At 40.1% G+C, this 20,574-nt stretch overlaps 1 long non-coding RNA gene across 1 annotated transcript; it reads right to left on the reverse strand.

Annotated features, from left to right (window-relative positions):
• Positions 1-1,572: 1,572 nt before the first annotated feature.
• On the reverse strand, positions 1,573-20,318 carry LOC138976086 (uncharacterized). Its single transcript, XR_011458868.1, has 3 exons — positions 19,981-20,318; positions 17,858-18,018; positions 1,573-5,614 (listed from the first exon to the last, which is right to left on the reverse strand). It is a non-coding gene; the product is annotated as an uncharacterized lncRNA (long non-coding RNA).
• Between the last annotated feature and the right edge of the window lie 256 nt (positions 20,319-20,574).

Here is a 20,574-nt window from a genome sequence, read left to right on the forward strand (position 1 = left end):
CCTCAGGCAAGGAACTTTGTTGTGAAAATCTGTCATATGTTTAAAATTTATGTAAATCATTTTGTATTAGTGGTTTTCTGTCTTCTTTCTGGGGTCAGGCTTGCATCAAGTTTGTCACAGTTTGATAGATTTTCACGTTTTGGGGGCAACTTTCGTTTCGCTTGATTTTCTATGGAAAATAAGACTCTGCGTATAATTTTTTTCTTTGTTTTGTGTTGTACTGATCCTAATTATTACAATAACATCCATGTTCACAGTATTTCACAGTTTAATGTTTGACTGGAAGTGTGAGAGAATGGGAAATGGCTGAAATCAATACCGTGAAACCTGCCTCCTCTAAAACCGTCAATTTTGAATAAATCTTGTTAAAATATTGTTTGTAGATCTATGTCCCTCATGGACACACATTGGTGTCATTTAAGCACCAATGCATTGCGGACAAATGCGAGATACCGCTCGCGAAAGACTGATTTCAACCGATGCTCCATCATACCGGCTTGTGGTGAAAGCGTGCTAGCGTCTTCTTTAATGCATTACAGTGTCCATTTATTTTCAACTGAGTCCGTGGCCGAACGGTTCTCTCGTTCGCCTGATGCGTGATTTAGTCGAGTTCAAATCTCCATCTGCCCGTAATTTTTTTTTACTCTTTGGCATTTGTTTATTTTCTTCATGTGCAAAAGAGTACGTTATAATAGCAAAATTGATTTAATTTTTTTTTTTTAGGCAGGAATGGTTTAAAAAAAAAATCTTTGGTTAACATGATATTAGTTTATTGATAAAGTTTGTTAACTTAAACATGTAAACATTTGATTAAAAAAAATAAAAAAATAACCATGAAGGATGCTCCCCGCTTCAAAAAACAAAGGTGAGAGAGAAGACAAAAAAACGAAAATGCGGTAGCAGCCACCTGCATGCAACTGAGATTAAAAAATAAAAAAAATAAAAAAAAATAAATAAAAAGTGTCTCCCCGTGTTTTTATTTCATTCAGTTTGTTTGGGTAGTTGCTATTGACTTTGAAACTGACACGCTGGCTAAAAAGCTGCAACATTGTGTCCTTCAAAGTCAAACTGTCGTTAACTACCGCCCAATATTTATTTGTACTGCCCAGTAATTATATATTTTTCCCCGGTATTCATGTGTGTCTAGCGGAAGGTCGGCAGCTACAAGTGTTTGTTATTTTTAGAATTGAAGATTCCCGATGCTTGCTCTTCTCTGCGCAGGCGTTACCGGCGTTTTCGCCGGCGTGTCAGTTTCAAAGTCAATAGCAACAACCCAAACAAACTGAATGAAATAAAAACATGGGGAGACATTTTTAATTTTTTTTTTAAACCTCAGTTGCATGCAGGTGTACATGGTATAGTACCTAGTAAACGCCCACCCCCCATTTTCGACCAGTGGAGTAGACAAGGAAAATAAATAAAGATTATTCAGTCTGCTGTTATTGTTGTTTTTCAATTGTTTCCTTTCCTTAGACATGTTTCGAGGATTGGACAGAAAAAGGTTTCTAGAGTGGCTAGAGAATCGCAATACATTTTTGACTGGGAGGAAAAAGAAGAAACGAAAGCTTCATCTTTGGTTTAAACATAAGTTTATTTCAACAAATGTTACAATCATGACATGTATACAAAAGACACAGGTAACAGCAACAAGCTAGAAGCTTAAAGTGGTGTTCCTGCATGGATATTACAACGTAAGGCGGTAACGGCTGAACAATTTGTCTAAATAAACTAAATCTATTAATAACATAATAACCTTTGCATAATCATTATAAAGAAAGACAGTAAGGGGAAGGAAGGAGGGGAAGGAAGGAGGGGAAGAAAAGGAATAAAAAGAAGAGGGATGGGTAAGAGTTGTGCAGAAATTAAAGTTGTTGTCCGGTTTGTGGAGCATTGATTCTGGTTTGCCCAAAGCGGCCTGAACGTTCAATGAACGAGTGTACTATGTTTCCTGTTCAAATCTAGAGAATACTGTCTGTCCCCATTTAGAAGGTATGGGAGGTGAATACTGTGGTTAGGGAGAGTATGTATGGTTTCTTGACGTGCTTCGCGATAATTTGGACAATTTAATAGGAAGTGTTTTACAGTTTTGGACGGAAATCCGCAGTCACAAGATGCATCTGTAGCACTAGATCGTTATTTTTTTTTTTTTACAAAATGGTCGTGGTGTATGTGTGTCTGTGTGTGTGTGTGTGTGTGAGCGTGTGTGTGTAGAGCAATTCAGAGTAAACTACTGAACCGATCTTTATGAAATTTGACATGAGAGTTCATGGGTATGATATCCCCGGACGTTTTTTTTCATTTTTTCGATAAATGTCTTTGATGACGTCATATCCGGCTTTTTTGTAAAAGTTGAGGCGGCACTGTCACACCCTCATTTTTCAATCAAATTTCATTGACAGCTTGGTGGCTTAAAAATTAATTAATGACTTTGGTCATTAAAAATCTGAAAATTGTAATTAAATTTTTTTTATAAAACGATCCAAATTTACGTTCATCTTATTTTTCATTATTTTCTGATTCCAAAAACATATAAATATGTTATATTCGGATTAAAAACAAGCTCTCAAAATTAAAAATATAAAAATTTTGATCAAAATCAAATTTCCGAAATCGATTTAAATTAGTGTTCTGATGTAAGTCCAGCAGTAGATAGGTTAAGCCTATTTTAACATACTGGAAACTGGTAATCTTCCAGTAAGTATTAATTTAGTTTTACTAAAGCCTGCTGGGACACAAGTAATGGGTTAGTGCATTTGTAAACAGGAATCGCTTGACAAGTGGCCCCCTTCATCCCCCCCTTCCTCGTCCTGATATGGCTCTGCGTAGTCGGCTGGACGTTAAGCAACAAATAAACAAACAAACAAACAAACAATCGATTTAAAAACAATTTCATCTTATTCCTTGTCGGTTCCTGATTCCAAAAAACATATAGATATGATATGTTTGGATTAAAAACACACTCAGAAAGTTAAAACGAAGAGAGGTACAGAAAAGCGTGCTATGCAGCACAGCGAAACCACTTCCGCGCTAAACAGTCTCGTCAGTTTCACTGCGTTTTGCACGAGCGGCGGACTATGGTCATTGTGAAAAAATGCAGTGCGTTCAGTTTCATTCTGTGAGTTCCACAGCTTGACTAAATGTAGTAATTTCGCCTTATGCGACTTGTTCTTTCTTTATTTGGTGTTTAACGTCGTTTTCAACCACGAAGGTTATATCGCGACGGGGGAAGGGGGAAGATGGGATAGAGCCACTTGTCAATTGTTTCTTGTTCACAAAAGCACTAATCAAAAATTTGCTCCAGGGGCTTGCAACGTAGTACAATATATTACCTTACTGGGAGAATGCAAGTTTCCAGTACAAAGGACTTAACATACTGCTTGACTAAAATCTTTACAAAAATTGAGTATATTCTGGGTGGTAGTTAAACGACAGTTTGACTTTAAAGGACACAATGTTGCACCTTTTTCAAGAATACGGGCCCAGAACAGGTTTGTTTGTTTGCTTAACGCCCAGCGGACCACGAAGGGCCATATCAGGGCGGTGCTGCTTTGACATTTAACGTGCGCCACACACAAGACAGAAGTCGCAGCACAGGCTTCATGTCTCACCCAGTCACATTATTCTGACACCGGACCAACCAGTCCCAGCACTAACCCCATAATGCCAGACGCCAGGCGGAGCAGCCACTAGATTGTCAATTTTAAAGTCTTAGGTATGACCCGGCCGGGGTTCGAACCCACGACCTCCCGCTCACTGGGCGGACGCCTTACCACTAGGCCACCGTGTTGCGGTCCCAGAACAGGTGAACCTAGCATCACACTCTGTACATGCAGTTTTAACTCCTGTGTGAGTTGACATGTGTTGCTTCAAAGTACTAGAGTGTGTACACCTGGCAATACACTCTGTACTCCTGTGTGAGTTAACATGTGTTCCTTCACATGTCCAGACCGTGCAAACCTAGCATCACACTCTGTACATGCATACCTTTTTACTCATGTATGTTTTAACATGTGTTGCTTCAAAGAACTAGACCATGTAAACCTAGCATCGCACTCTGTACATGCATAGTTTTTCACTCCTGCATGTGTTAACATGTGCCGCTTCAAATTCCTAGAATTTGTAAAACTACCATCACACTCTGAACAAGCATACTTTTTCACTCCTGTGTGAGTTAACATGTGATCCATCAAATGTCCAGACCGTGCAAACCTAGCATCACACTCTGTACATGCATACTTTTTGACCCGTGAATGTGTTAACATGTGTTGCTTTAAAGTACCAGATAGGGTGAACCTAGCATCGCACTCTGTACATGCATAGTTTTTCACTCCTGTATGTGTTAACATGTGCCGCTTCAAACCCCTAGAATGTGTAAAACTACTATCACACTCTGTACATGCATACTTTTTCACTCCTGTGTGAGTTAACATGTGATCCATCAAATGTCCAGACCGTGCAAACCCAACATCACACACTGTACATGCATACTTTTTGACTCCTGTATGTGTTGACATGTGTTGCTTTAAAGTACCAGATTGGGTGAACCTAGCATCGCACTCTGTACATGCATAGTTTTTCACTCCTGTATGTGTTAACATGTGCCGCTTCAAAGAACTAGACCATGTAAACCTAGCATCGCACTCTGTACATGCATACTTTTTCACTCCTGCATGTGTTAACATGTGCCGCTTCAAATACCTAGAATTTGTAAAACTACCATCACACTCTGTACATGCATAGTTTTTCACTCCTGTATGTGTTAACATGTGCCGCTTCAAATCGCTAGAACGTGCAAACCTTGCACTACACAGTGTACATGCGTGTGGCTTCTCTCCTGTATGTGTTAAGATGTGCTTTTTCAAGCATCCAGACTTTATGAATCTATGACCACACACTGTGCACACATGCTTCTTCTCTCGTGTAGACGTTGACTTTGTGAACCTAGCATCACACTCTTGTCCCAGCCACATTACACCGACTGTTTTGACAACAGTTTGTGTTTTTGATGTCCCAGCACCTTGTTTCACCCAAATGTCACTGTGAGTGTTGACTGCAGGTTGTATTTCTGGTGGTTCTATCACACATTTACCGTTTGCATTGACTGCAACACTCTGTTCTAGACAGACATCACTGTGATTGTTGAATGCAGCTTGTGTTGTGGGTGTCCCAGCCTCTTGTTTCACCCACCTGTGAGTGTTGACTGCAGGTTGTATTTCTGGTGGTTCTACCTCTTGTTTTATCCACACATCACCGTTAGCATTGACGGCAACACTCTGTTCTAGACAGACATCGCTGTGATTGTTGAATGCAGCTTGTGTTTTGGGTGTCCCAGCCTCTTGTTTCACCCACGTGTCACTGTGATGGTTGACTGCATGTTGTATTTCTAGTGGTTCTATTTCTTGTTTTACCCACACATCAACGTTAGCATTGACTGCAACACTCTGTTCTAGACAGATATCGCTGTGATTGTTAAATGCAGCTTGTGTTTCTAAAGTCTCAGTCTCTTGTTTCAGCCAGAGACCACACTGAATGTTGACTGCAGCTTGTCCTTCCATTGTCTGCACTGCATGCATTGTAGCTGTACCCTCTGTCGCCACAGCTTCCTTGACTGGCACTGGATAGAAAACAAAAAACAGGCAAGACCCATCCATGAATACAATCCTGATTATGATCAACTTTTAGTATGACAGTGAACTATCAATTTTTCTTTTGCTTTGGTTTTAATAAGTAATTGCCAAAATGTGCTCACAGAACAGAAGACGGCTTGTTTTTTACAATAAAAATGTTTCTAAAAACGTGTGTCTGCTGAAAATTGGTGTGTGTGTGGATGAATGTGCGAAGATATAGTGGACATAATTTCGTGTGTCTGACTTGAACGGTTTTGAAGTTATCTTTGTTAAAAGTCAAAAATAACGCAAAAACCGGCCATCTGAAAACGGACATCGTGATACCTCGTGTTTTGAATATGCCACAGAAAAATATCAAGAAGCACAAATGCCTTGCATTTAGTTTGATTAAAAGCCTTAAACATCGCTTAACAGACGAAACCAAACGTCAAATCTAAATCTTGACAGAATTTTTTTTCGATAACCGAATTTTAATGTGTCGCATGCAAGATGTGTCGTCATCACGGCATACATTTTTTAAATCGCAGATATTTACTAAAGCTCTTTTTTTTTAAACTCTGGAATTGACGTCGACACGTCAAGCGATAACGGTGTATCAAACTGCTGTCTTTTAAGAAATCCAGCAAAGACTGCAGAACTTTTAAACAGCATTTTTGAAAACGACCTGAAAATGTCGTCATATCTTGCGTGCGACATAATGTTCGGTAATTAACGGTTATTTTATGTTAAAAACAAAATTTACATGTACAAGGATCTACTTCATCTAGGGAACCACGTGACACATTCTGTGTTCAAAATTTGTGAAGAAATCACGAACCACGAATGCGCCAGCAAGTGTTGAAATTATGTCGTCAACATCTTTTGAGATCTTGCGTGCGACATAATCTTGCGTTCAACATAAAATGTCACTACCTTATCGAGTTTAATGGGAAAACTAACTATTTGTTGTCTTAGTTTAAGCTTCTTAATTATAAGCATAATAAAACCGAACTTCCAAGATGAATTTTAATTGAGATTAGCGAAAGAGCGAGTACGCAAGTCGACCTTAAAGCAAAAAAATGATAACACGAGCGTTTGTCGTGATGTCTTGTGTGCAACACATTCTCAAAAAGGAAAAGAAAACGGAAGAAAAATATTTTTTCAGAGATTTTTGAAGCTAGAACCTTGAAATTTCAAACAACGCTTTTACTTAATGATTATTCAACAAGGAAACTTTTAGGTTGATCTTTGAGAAATTTGAAGGTCATAACAAGGTCTTGTGTGGGTAAAAAATACCCACGGAAAATAACCTTTTCCTCTGAATTATTCAAAGCAAGAACCCTAAAGTTCACACACTTTCGGGCTTAATAGCCTCCACACACGGTGGAAGTCCGGTTGACCTTTGTCTTATCTCAAGGTCACGTATGGGCCAATAACTTTAAACAATTTTAATTATTACTTTTTTCCGTTGTTTTTAATGGGAGAGCCTTCGAACATCACAAAACGCCGTAGCTCAATGATTCTCCGACACAAAGAAATTCAGAAAGATCCTTGTCAAATGTGAAGGTCACAGCGGGGTCTCGTACGGGTAAAAAACAAACAAACAGACAATAATCTTTTTCACAGCTTAGTGGTAAGCTAGAAACTTGAAAAGTAACACACATTCAGGGCTTAACAACGTTTTGACACGGTGAAAGTCTGGTTAACCCTTGTCAAATCTCAAGGTCACAGCCGTGTCACGCATGGGTTAAAAAAACAGACTGTTATCCATTTCTGCTTTATTTCTAAAGTTAGAACCTTGAAACTTCATGCAGTCAATTCCGGTTAATCGGCCATCCGGATAATCGGCCAATTCCGGATAATCGGCCAATTTTCCCTGGGACCGAATCTTTTCTTCATACGTAGTTATGTGTTAAAATGTTCGGTTAATCGGCCACTTCGGATAATCAGCCATAGTTCAGTCAGTCCCAAAAGTGGCCGATTAACCCGAGTCGACTGTACAACGCAATCGATCAATTATCCTTCGACATGGAGAAGATCAAGTCGATCCTCAAAAAAATTCAAGGTCCCGACTGGTTCTCCTGCATGTAAAAAACGGCATTTTTTCTCAGACACTTGTGAAGCTAGAACTTTGAATCTTCACGCATATTCGGGGCTAAATAGCCTTCTGACAAGTCAGAAGTCTGGTTAACCCTTGTAAAATTTAAGATCACAGGTGGGTTGCGTATGGGTGGCATTGCTTTTGAAGCTGGAGAAATTTAACTTGGTATAACACATTTGCTTGATAATTCTCCGAGATAGAAATTAAAGCTCAAGTTGAGTCTTGTAAAATTTCAAGGTCGCAACAGGGTCGAGTTGGGATAATCAAAATGGAAAATTATTAATTTATTGAACATTTTTACATCTAGAACTTTGAAAATTCACACAAGTTGGGTGCTAAAAAGCCAGCCTTCAGGCATGGCAGAAGTATAATTGACCCTTGTCAAATTTCAAGGTCACAACTCGGTCGTTAACAAGGATAACAAATGATTTTCTGCATTGCCTTTAAAGCAATAGCCTTGGCACTTCACACAACGCTTTTGCTTAATGATTCTTCAAATGTTCCTCGTCAAATTTCAAGGTCACAGCAGGGTCAAGTTTAAACACAAATAATGCGAAGTTATGAAATTATCAAACTTATTGTAAGCTAGAGAGTTGAAACTTCATCGATGACCTTTATACGTGACTACAGTATGGGTGATAATACTCAATAACAAAGTCACAGCTACGGGGTCGAGTGCAGGCCAGAAAGTTGATTCCATTTAAGCTTCAAAACGTGGCTACGTTATAGCCACTAGCTCGTATTTATCTTTCTGAGGCTAGAACTTAAACACATGTGCATCTTTGTAGATCTAGAGCTTGAGCTCTTCCAAACATGACCCAAGTCTGGTTGACCAAAGTCAAATTTCAGGGTCGCAACAGGGTCAATTTGGGATCTTAAAATGGAAAATTATCAATTTTTTTAACATTTTTAAAACTAGAGTTTACACTTTAAACACAACGGAGTGATGTTTGAATCAAAATATGGAAAATTATTAATTTCTTGAAGGTTTTAAAAGCTAGACCAATGACATCTCACCCGCTTCTATATAGAATTCAATGACCTTCAAACATGAACCAAGTCTGGTCGACCTTAGTCAAATTTCAAAGTGTTAGTGGGGGTATGGTTTGGGTAAAACATGTAAAAATGTAACTTTATTAAACTTCTTTTCATACCAAAACCAAAGTCTAGTTGATCTGTTTCAAGTTTCAAGGTCACAGTGTGGTCAATGTTTTGTAGCAAAGCAAAAAATATTGTTTGAAAAGTGTATGGTGCTTAAATCTTGGATACTTCCAACTGTTTCGAGGTTTGACAACTTCTGGACATCGAAATCTTGTCTTGTTGATCCTGGTTATATTACTAGGTCACAACAGGTTTGAGTTCGGATCAACAATTATCAAATCGTAACTTTCTTTAATGTCAAGTGAGCTAGAGAAGCAGATAGTTTTTTTCTTATTCATATTCCTTATGGCAAAAAGTGAGTCGCATAAACATTTTCTCTGTTTGTGTGACTCCAAATTGACCCCTCTGAAAGCTTCACGTATCATGAAAATTGGCATCACTTTTATCATAAACCAAACAGCATCAAACCTTTGGAGCCTGTGACGTTTCAGAGGTATTTCTAGAAGGCATTAGTGAAAGTGACAAATTTATATTATGGACCTCAATGCAATCCCGCTGTGACCTTGACGTTTGACTGTATCAACCAGACTTTCACCGTGCGTGGAGAACATCATACACTATAAAACGCATGGGAAGAATTTGACAATTTTCCCATTTTGAGCCAGATGGGGACACTGCTGTGACTGTGAAATTTGGCAAACATTAACCAGGAGGTCACTTTTTTTTTAAAGATTTTATCAAATCCTGAAAGTGTGTAAAACATGCAAGACTATGACAATCGACCAGGTTGGAAAGAAACTTTAATCTTGCTGTGGCCTTGAAGGTTGAGGAGGTTTGATGTGACTTGCAATATACCTGGGGGTCATCAAACTTTGGTAGTGTGCCAAGTTTCAACGCTCTAGCTTCAAAAACATGCGAGATAACCTCAATGACACACTTATATTTTTTACCTCAACAAGACCCCGCTGTAACCTTGATGCTTGGCGTTTTCAACAAGACTTTACGAAGACTAGACAATGAGAAGGACAACATACTCTAGAAATGTGTGTATTTTCACAGCTCCTGCATTGACGAAATGAAAACTTTCCAAATTTTGGACCAAACGTGACCCCGCTATGACCTTGAAATTGACAAAGATTAAACCAGGTCACTTTCTTTTTAAATGTCATCAACATTCTAAAAGTATGTAAAGTTAGCTAAAGTGTAATGTTTCTAGCTTTAAAACATATGACAACGAAAATGTTCCAATTTGGAAAGCAACTTTAACCTTATTGTGACCTTTGAATTTGATGAGGTTTATTGCGACTTGCGCCACACAAGGGGTTCATTAAACATTGGAAGTGTGCCAAGTTTCAAAGCCCTAGCTTCAGAAACGTGCGAGATAACCTGAATGCTACGTCTCAGAGCCATTTTAAATAATATAACGAACAAAATTCCCGTTATTAGTGAAATAATTTGAGTGCATGTGTCTATTTTGTTCATAATTGGGTTCCAACATCTGTTGTCTTAGCAAAAATCACAATATCAGTCTTGTTTGTCAACTTTTATTTTTTAGCCCCTTTGTCCGCTTTTCGTACGCACCTTTTGGCACTTTAAGTCATATATCTATACCGTAAAATCCCTAGCATAAGCCCACCATCTAGCAAACGCCCACCCCCCACTTTGGGCCAAAAGTTGTGCACAGGGGTAACTACCTAGCAAACGCCCACCCTGCTTTTTTCAAAGAGACTATAGGCTCACTTTCACTAGGATTTGTGCAGACTGTTCTAAAAGTCATCTTTTTCCCCTTCTTTACCTTTTCGTGTTTCTTTCCTTTTTTCTTATTCTTTGTCCCCTCTCCTCACTCCCATCCATCGTTCATGTTTTTTCGAGTTTCTCTTCTCTTTTTTTTCCTAAGTTTGTGGGTTTTTCTTTCTCAGAAAGATTGGGCCTTTTGAAGACAAAATCCAAGTTCAGTTAACGTTTCATTTCCAAAGACGACCGTGTAATTTCTTCCCTGTACAGAAAGAAAGGGCTTCATTGGTGTTGACATTTCGACATTTCATCAAGTTTCTTTTTCCCGGAATTGTGTTGTTATTGTTTGTCCTTGCAAAGGTCTGGCGATTTTCTTTTTACTTTATAAATTTATATGAATGACTATGCTCGGGTTGTTTTCAGAAGAGCCAGTCCTTCTCTCTCTCTCTCTCTCTCTCTCTCTCTCTCTCTCTCTCTCATGGTTGGCCTTCTTTGCCTCAAAGTCCTTTTTCTTTCTTTTTTCCTTCACTTCTACTCACACGACCTAACTTACATGCTTTCGGGGTTTGTATTCACTCAATTACACGGTTGAGCACAAAACTTACTTTGTGCAAAGGGGTCTATCCCTAGCAAACGCCCACCCCCCAATTTTTCCCTAAATCTGTGCACAGGGGGGGGTGGGCTTATGCTAGGGATTTTACGGTATATATATACGACTAGTGTCTGTGAATACCAGGCTGCGCCTGGGACCCGGGTGTACGCCGGCTTTGCCGGCGCACGAAGGAAAGGAGATAAACGCGCAAAACACTGGAGACCTTCTAAAAATAGTAACGTGCAGTGACCTTCTAAAAATAGTAACATAGTAACGGGAATATGGATTGACGCCACACGGAGGAAGGGAGATAATCGCGGCTGAAAACACTGGAGAAGATAAGGAAGATCCGAGTTACTGGTAGTGGATCCAGACCAAAAAAAACAAAATCGGTTCAGCGCGCACAGTGCTGCGCGCTGAGAGAACGTTTTGAAATATCTCATCGATGAGGTTGTGTCCGGGGTGTAGCTGAATACGGTGTCCAAATTTGAAAAAGATCCACCGAGAACTTTGGCCGTGCATCGTGAACAGACAGACAGACAGACACTAGTCGTATATATATATACTAGATGAATACCCGCTTCGCCGGGTACGGCTGCGCCGTGAAAAAGTCAAGCCGAATACCCGGCTGCGCCGGGGACCCGGCTTTGCCGGCGCACCACACGAAGGAAGGGAGATAAACGCGCAAAACACTGGAGAAGAGTAGTGACCTTCTAAAAATAGTATAACGGGAATATGGATTGAGCGTTGTCGACAGTGACCTTCTAAAAATAGAAACGGGAATATGGATTGACGCCACACGAAGGAAGGGAGGTAAACGCTGAAAACAGTGGAGAAGATAAGGAAGAGTTACTGGAAATGGATCCAGAGAAAAACCAAAATCGGTTCAGCGCTGCGCGCTGAGAGCACGTGTTGAAATATCTCATCGATGAGGTTGTGTCCGGGATGTAGCTGAATATGGCCTCCAAATTTGAAAAAGATTGATCGAGAACTTTGGCTTGGCATCGCGGACACACACACAGGCAGACACAAGTCGTATATATATATAGATATATATGATATATAAACAAATATGGAAAAAATAACCAAAACAAGCCTTCACGTTTTCACCAATATTTCGGCCTCGTGGCCTCCGTCAGGGTGTTCTATAATTAGCTCGCACGATGTTTACAAATATCCTTTGACGCAATGTCTGTCTATGACGTAATTATACATGACGTAATATGTTTTGCGTGCCGGAATTCCAAAAATGAATAAGACAGTAACAAAGCCTAGTTCTAAACAAGTGGATTGTTAAAGATGATGCAGTATATATATACTTTTTAAGACACCCCTTTATTTTTTACTAGGAGACTGTACTTTAATTTTGATGAACCTGCATCGATTTATTTGATAATACCCCACAACTATATTGGCACATTAAATTACTTTGTGTAGATAAATTAATGTTCTTGTCTTTGTGTCTAGGTCTCGATTCAGTTCATAAATACATACACTGTATGTTACGAAACTTTGCTTGAACAGAAGTCTTATAGAAACCCATGGCTTTTATACAATCACTTGTCTTTTGAAAACATGCAGATTCCGTTCGTACGCCATGATTTCGTTCGTACAAAAGTGCATGTTTTTGTTCGTACGAAAATTGATTCCGTTCGTACACATTTGTAAGATCTGGCAGAAACAGGCCCCCACTTCAAGTTATGTGTGTTCCAATGGTCGTCATGTAGCACAGAGTACGCCTACGAGTGATGTTGGACCTATGTGAACCATAAGATGTATTAAGACATAAGACATAAGACTTTATTTCAACCATGTGCAGTACACTAGGGACATGTTTTGGCCAGAGTACAATCAATCAATCCATACACGCCCTTCCAAACATCGCTTGCAATCTCAGTCACACACACGCTCACGCACGCCCGCATACATTCCCCACACAAAACCCACAACAGCACACAAGCACAAGCATGCTCCTCCTTAACAAAACGTGTTTAACCATCAATTGTACATATGCGTAAAATAAACAGTATAGAAGTATCAGTAAGAATTATATATGTATCAGACATCAGTTATGACGACAATAACTAAAATCACACATCTTTAATAATTTTAAAACCAAAACATTTATTACAATACTACACTTGAGTAAGAGCTCAATTTTAACTAAGAACGGCAGTTAGAGGACTTAAGGAGCCAGGACACGCACTGCACTTGGATAAAAAACTGTCTCTGAAACGCGTGGTGCTTGTCCTGATCGAGCGAAAACGCCTGCCCGAGGGTAGGGGCCGGAACAACTTGTAAGCAGGGTGCGAGTTGTCTGCCAGAATCTTTTTGACCTTCTGAGCGCTTCGGGATGTGTATATGGAGGCAATGGAGGGAAGCTCACAACCCACAATCTTGGAAGCTGTTCATACAACTCTGCTTAGGTTGATCTGCTCTGCCTCAGTAGCCCTACTGAACCAGACAGTGATGGAAAAAGACAAGATGCTTTCAATCGTAGCCCTTAGAACTGGATTAAGATTTCTTGCTTCAAGCCGAATTTTTTTAACTGGCGTAGAAAGTAAATGCGCTGCTGGGCCTTTTTGATTATTTGATTTGAGTTTAGCTCCCACGTGAGGGTATTAGAAAGAGTGGTGCCCAGAAATTTGAAGTGTTCGACAGTGTCGACATTTTGATTTTTGATTGATAGAGGAGTCAGAGGGGTCTTTTTTTTCCTGAAATCTACAATCATTTCTTTAGTCTTTTGAACATTAAGTTGTAGGTTGTGAGCATCGCACCAGTCGACCATAGCCCTAATCTCTTCTCTATAAGCAGACTCGTCAGAGTTGCGAATTAGTCCCTCAATAGTTGTGTCATCAGAAAACTTTAAAAATAAGACAGAATCATGGTTTGAAACGCAGTCATTAGTAAAAAGGGAGAACAAAAGAGGTGACAGCACGCAGCCTTGTGGAGCACCTGTGTTCAGTGTGAGTGGGGCAGAGAACATGTTATATATCTTGACAACCTGAGTTCTATTTAACAGAAAGTCTAGTGTCCATTTACACAATGTATCAGGAACCTTGAGTTTTTGCAACTTTTCAAACAGCTGGTATGGCACAATGGTGTTGAATGCAGAGCTGAAGTCCAGAAAAAGTATGCGCGGGCATACGAGTTGGCAGATTCAAGGTGCTGAAGGACTGAGTGCAATGCTAAAGCTACTGCGTCGTCCACAGATCTATTGGTCCGATAAGCAAATTGTAGCGGGTCTAATACATGGTCGGTAGCTGTCTTAATGTACTTCAGTACAAACCGTTCAAAGGCTTTCATCACCACTGACGTCAGAGCAACGGGTCTGTAATCGTTCAACGATGACACCGTACTCTTCTTTGGAACAGGAATGATGGTGGACAATTTAAAACAGGTTGGGACTTTGCACTGTTGTAAAGAGTCGTTAAAAATCTCAGTAACAAGAAGAGCAAACGCTCGATCGAGTCACTTTCGCAGTTCTGAATATTATATGAGGCATCAGATGGACAGGAAGAAATTGCTATTCACAACACAATACAGATGTAAATAATTTGATGTAAAGAATAATCCTATAAAGTTTGAATCAAATCCGATGAATAGTTTCAGAGATATGATATTTCAATTTTTTTCCTTCAAGACATACCTGTGACCTTGAAAAAGGTCAAAGGTCACCAAAGCAGACGTCAAAGTGTAGAGGTCACTGGGAGTCACGTTCACATAAAATTTGAGCCCGGTCACTTTTATAGTTTCCGAGAAAAGCCCAACGTTAAGTTGTGTGTTGCCGAACAGAAAAGGCTAGTTATCTCCCTTGTTTTTCTGATAACGTTCGTAAAAGGCTACAGATGTAAATACTTTGATGTAAAGAATAATCCTACAAAGTTTCAATCACATCCGATGAACTTTGTCAAAGATATAAAATGTCTAATTTTTCCTTTGACGCTGACCTGTGACCTTGAAAAAGGTCAAAGGTCAACGAAACCATCGTTAAAGTGTAGAGGTCATTGGAGGTCACGACTAAACAAAATATGAGCCGGATCGCTTTGATAGTTTCCGAGAAAAGTCCAACGTTAAGGTGGTGTCTACGGACGGCCGGCCGGCCGGACGGCCGGCCGGACAGACTAACACTGACCGATTACATAGAGTCACTTTTTCTCAAGTGACTCAAAAACTGGGGCAAGCTGATCAACACAGTTCTTTAGAGTTGCTGTAGAGACATTGTCGGGGCCAGCTGCCTTCCTCGCGTTTTGCTTCTTAAAAAGAGATCGCACTTCCGGTTCTACCACAACAAACGGTGGAGGGTGAGTAGCATCCGATCTGACCAGCGAGTCAGGAACTGGGTTGGTGTTCAGCCTGTCGAACCTTGCGTAAAAGTTATTTAGCTTATCGGGGAGAGAGGGGTCGTCCGGGCGGGTCGTCGGTTTCTGCTTATATTGCGTGATAGCTTGAAGCCCTTGCCAGACTTCCCGGGTGTTATTTGCCGAGAACTTCAGCTCAAGCTTCTTGCCGTACTGTCGCTTTGATTTCCTGATTGCCTTGTCCGCCTCATATTTTGCTTTCTTGAAAGGCAGTTTATCACCTCCATAAGCCTCGTCTCTAATGCGCAGCTTATTGTCAATGTCTTTAGAAAACCAGGGCTTTGCGTTACCATACACTGTAACAGATTTAGTAGGAATGCACAATTCTTCACAAAAACTGATGTAGGAGGTTACAGTGTCTGTATATTCGTCGAGATCAGAACAGGCTTCTTTAAACACAGACCAGTCCGTACAGTCGAAGCAACCTTTAAGGGACTCAACCGCATCAGATGTCCACTTCTTCACAGACTTCTTGACAGGTTTCACTGTCTTTAGCTTCTGTTTGTATGTAGGGAGAAGGAACACTACGTTGTGGTCTGAGCGACCCAAAGGCGCACGTGCAGTGGAGCGATAGGCGCCTGGAATAGTACTGTAACAATGGTCGAGAGTTTTACTCTCACGGGTGGGACAAGTTACTTGTTGCTTGTATTTTGGAAGGACTTGCATCAAACAGTTTTGATAAACAAGAAGAGCAAACGCTCGATCGAGTCACTTTCGCAGTTCTGAATATTATATGAGGCATCAGATGGACAGGAAGAAATTGCTATTCACAACACAATGAGTCACGTTCACATAAAATTTGAGCCCGGTCACTTTTATAGTTTCCGAGAAAAGCCCAACGTTAAGTTGTGTGTTGCCGAACAGAAAAGGCTAGTTATCTCCCTTGTTTTTCTGATAACGTTCGTAAAAGGCTACAGATGTAAATACTTTGATGTAAAGAATAATCCTACAAAGTTTCAATCACATCCGATGAACTTTGTCAAAGATATAAAATGTCTAATTTTTCCTTTGACGCTGACCTGTGACCTTGAAAAAGGTCAAAGGTCAACGAAACCATCGTTAAAGTGTAGAGGTCATTGGAGGTCACGACTAAACAAAATATGAGCCCGATCGCTTTGATAGTTTCCGAGAAAAGTCCAACGTTAAGGTGGTGTCTACGGACGGCCGGCCGGCCGGCCGGCCGGACAGACTAACACTGACCGATTACATAGAGTCACTTTTTCTCAAGTGACTCAAAAAACAGGTGTCTGTTCGTACCACTTTCATCTAATTGTTTCCGTTTGTACGCGTTATATGTTCGTGATTTTGGATGATGCAAATTCAATACATCTTATGGTTTACATAGATCCAATATCACTCGTAGGCGTACTCTGTGCTCTATGACGACCACTGGAACACTCATAACTTGTAGTAGGGGCCTGTTTCTCCCTGATCAAACAAATGTGTACGAACAGAAACATGTGATTTTGTACAAACTGAATCATGGTGTATGAACAGAATCTGCATGTTTTTAAAAGACAAGTGATTGTACAAAAACCTTTTTTGTTACTGATCAAAAGAAATTATGAATCTGCTGTCTCATTCCCGGTCGGCAGCCCCGCGTACGCTCATCTCTCACATTTGAACGCCTGTCGTCCACAGGGTCGGTCGATATATTCTACCCCCGAAATAGCACTTCTTTGCATCGTCAATGACTCCATCATCTATTAGAATCCCAAACCGATGTCAAATACGAGCTGATTTTGTGAAATAAAGCACATTTCTATTTCCGAAGCCCATCGAACAGCCATTTCAGGCGCTCGATTGCCGACATTTTCAGCTTTGAGGGTAATTTACGAACAAATATCAATCGCTCTATGACATTTTATGCATCGAGAAACAAATTAAGTCATCGCTGAATCAGTAGCTTATCTTAAATCCAACAAAACTGACAAAACGTGCCTTCAATCATGTCAGGCCCCGCGAATAACTTCCGCCCCGCTTATGTCAGGTTATCCCCTGTGATCAAACCCTAAAAGTGTTCAAAGTTTCAGAGGTTTAGCTTGAAAAACATTCGAGATAACCTCAACGTTAAGTTTTTTGTTCATGGACGGCTGGCCGGCCGTACAACTGGACACATATGAATCCTAATACTCACCAATTACTCAGGTGAGTCAAAAAGGACTCTAAACCTTCAACTTTTCCTTTGATGAACACATGTAATAATCTTCCGGGATTTTATGGAGTGAAACATTTTTTAGGTGTTCCTGCAGGGCAGATAATGTGTAATGCACAATTCAAACGACATAAAAGTTGCAGTAGTTCAGCAGAGTTTAGCAATCTTTGTCTGTATCTAATTCTGTTGTCTCTTTCAAATTCATACCTTGCGGATGTGGTTCAGTCCTATGCTGACACTGTGGCATCTCTTCAGCAACATCTATCTCTATCTTGACGTCTGACAGAATAGCTGTGTCTCTTTCCTCCATGTCGAAGTACGCAAAAACCTGGTCCCTGGCTGTTCACTGTCCAAGGCGCTAATGGTCCCTGTTGAAAGCATTACAGAGTGAGGTTGATAAAAGGGGGTCCTTAACGTCCTCACAGGAAATTTTCCTTTTAGGGACATGAGTTGATGATACGCTAAAAGAAGAAAAGGAGGGAAAGAAAAGGGCAAGACCAAGCAATCCCGACCGTGATAGGACCCCGGCCCTGCTCTCCATGAATAAGGGAGGGGGGTGGGGCAATGAGAAATATAAGTTAAGATCCTTGTAAGAGGAATATCAATAATTTTTCCTTTATATGCGTTGACTTCCTAGGGGAAGGACCATTAAAAACATGGATTTTTAATTCAATTTTAGTTTCGTTAAGAAAAAGATAAAATTCAGGACCACCTGTTAGAAGGTTTAAAAGTGACAACATTGTGAGAAAAATATAAAGAACATGCGCAAAACGTAATACTGATCTTCTATTGGTAATAACATTTGGATACATCATTTCATTGACGCACGCATGAGTTGCTATGCGGCATTTGTTCATTTTAAATAGGATAAAAAGATCTATCTGCGTTGTCCGTCGACCTCCCCGCCACTACAATAGTCGCAGGGGAGGCGACGTCACATTAGCAGTATTAACTGAGAGAGGAAACAGCTATCCTCTCGTTTATATAATCATGTTTTTATGTTTATTGTGTAATCCGGAAACAGGAGTTTAAAACCATCAGGAAAAAAAAAAAGAAAAAAAAGTGAGGTCTTTTCTGCTGGAATATATCAGGGACGTAACTGAATACTGAAGTTGGTCCCTATATTACTAAACCCATTTAACTAGTTGTGATAAGGCAAACATTCTAATATTTGATATTTACAGCTCACAAAACCCATAGCAACGGCAGGGACATCACTCTTGTAAGGCTTTTAAGAGTCACTTAATTGCCCCAAAATTAAGGGTGACTTCTGGTTTAAAATCTTAAAAAACCATTAAATTTGGGGTACTACTTGACTCCGAAAACCTCTGAAAACCCCATCTAAAATGACTAAATCTAACTTCAAATTGAAGTTTTTGACATGCCTATTAGAAGTCATGCCTGATTCATGCTATTTGCACCCTTATTTTTGTGTTTAGAGCCGGATTTTTGAGAAAGTCGATGCATCGATTTCAATGCAAGGGAGGTAACTCTTGTTACTCGAAAGCACAAGTATTGATGACGGCATGTGATTAGTGCTTCCGCTCCTTCGTTAATCCTCTCACAAACACAAAAATAAAGCCGTGAACTGTGAAAGTCGCAGATATGAGTTATGATTTAAAACAAATATGTAACAAAACATGATCTAAGGATGAATTTTCTTAATTTCTGATGAGGTTTTGGTTTTTTCTCTCCGAGTTTTGGTTTTTTTTCGGAGACAAGTGTACCGTTAAATTTGCACTATTGCAACAGTTGGGTCATAGTTATAATTAAGCAGAAGGGGTAGAATTTGACCCAAAGTGAGTGCATTTCCTGCAAGTGCGATTCCTGTAATAATTTCCTGAATATACAGGGAATGCATGCGCGTACCCAAGTGTAAAATCACGTGACACTCCCCCAAAAAAGTTTAAAGAAAAATGTCTTTGATTTAGAAACTTTCCCACACACACATTAAAACGAAAGTGCAAAAAAGATTGCATTTTCACTCTAGTCACAATGAATGAACCCTTATATCACTTATAATAACATGCAGCAGCTTTGCCATACACATATTGTAACACCTTAGGTCATGATAAAAAGGCGTCAGCGCGTTTGGAAGTTGCTGTCTATAAATCTCTCCAGAGAGGGCCTTTTCTACCTATGCCTATGGTTATTCTGTTACCCTCGTAAAATTGCCATACCTCGATCCCCCTCACCCCCCATCCCCGCCCGCACCCCTCCCCCACTTGGTTTTTTTTCCCACATCGCAGCCTTCCTCTCAAACAATCGCCGTATCCAAACCCTTACCACACATCGGATCGATCGATAAAATGTCCCGTCTTTCGTCTCACCTTGTTCCGGGTGTACAAGTAGTGAAGTACTGATCGAAGTAGCCTTCTCCAGAAACTGTATACGATACGGCTCGATTACAACGCTGATGTTTAACGGTTAGGCGCATAACGGTTATAATACCGTTTCTTGATTATGTAGAGGACACAGATGATTTAGTGAAACTTACTCTTTGTAAGTGTAACTCGTCTTTGGGTCAGCTAACGTTGATCATTTACCGTTCGTCATTCTTCAGTGCTACAGCTACAATAATCTCTGAGCCAAAATTAATCCTCCAAGCCAAGCAGAGTGCTTTCCCTGGATCAAGCTTACAAGGTACGCAACTGTAATGGACAGGTTGCTCAACATTTACATAGATTATTTCCCTTGGACCCGATAATTTAAACACAATACATTTTTACCTTAATAAAAGGTCGAGTGATCTTAAACGAGTGAGTCTAAATTAATCACTTGAGATTGAAGAAGTAGTGCTGGACAGTTAAATTTGCCTTTTTTAAAGGCACAGTAAGCCTCCCGTAAACCATCACAGATACTGTCAGGCTTTTACACACAGTACAGACACCCTTCCATTTGAACGCTCACCAAACGGGAACATC

Source organism: Littorina saxatilis, linkage group LG9 (assembly GCF_037325665.1).
Source record: "Littorina saxatilis isolate snail1 linkage group LG9, US_GU_Lsax_2.0, whole genome shotgun sequence".
Lineage (NCBI taxonomy): Eukaryota > Metazoa > Mollusca > Gastropoda > Littorinimorpha > Littorinidae > Littorina > Littorina saxatilis.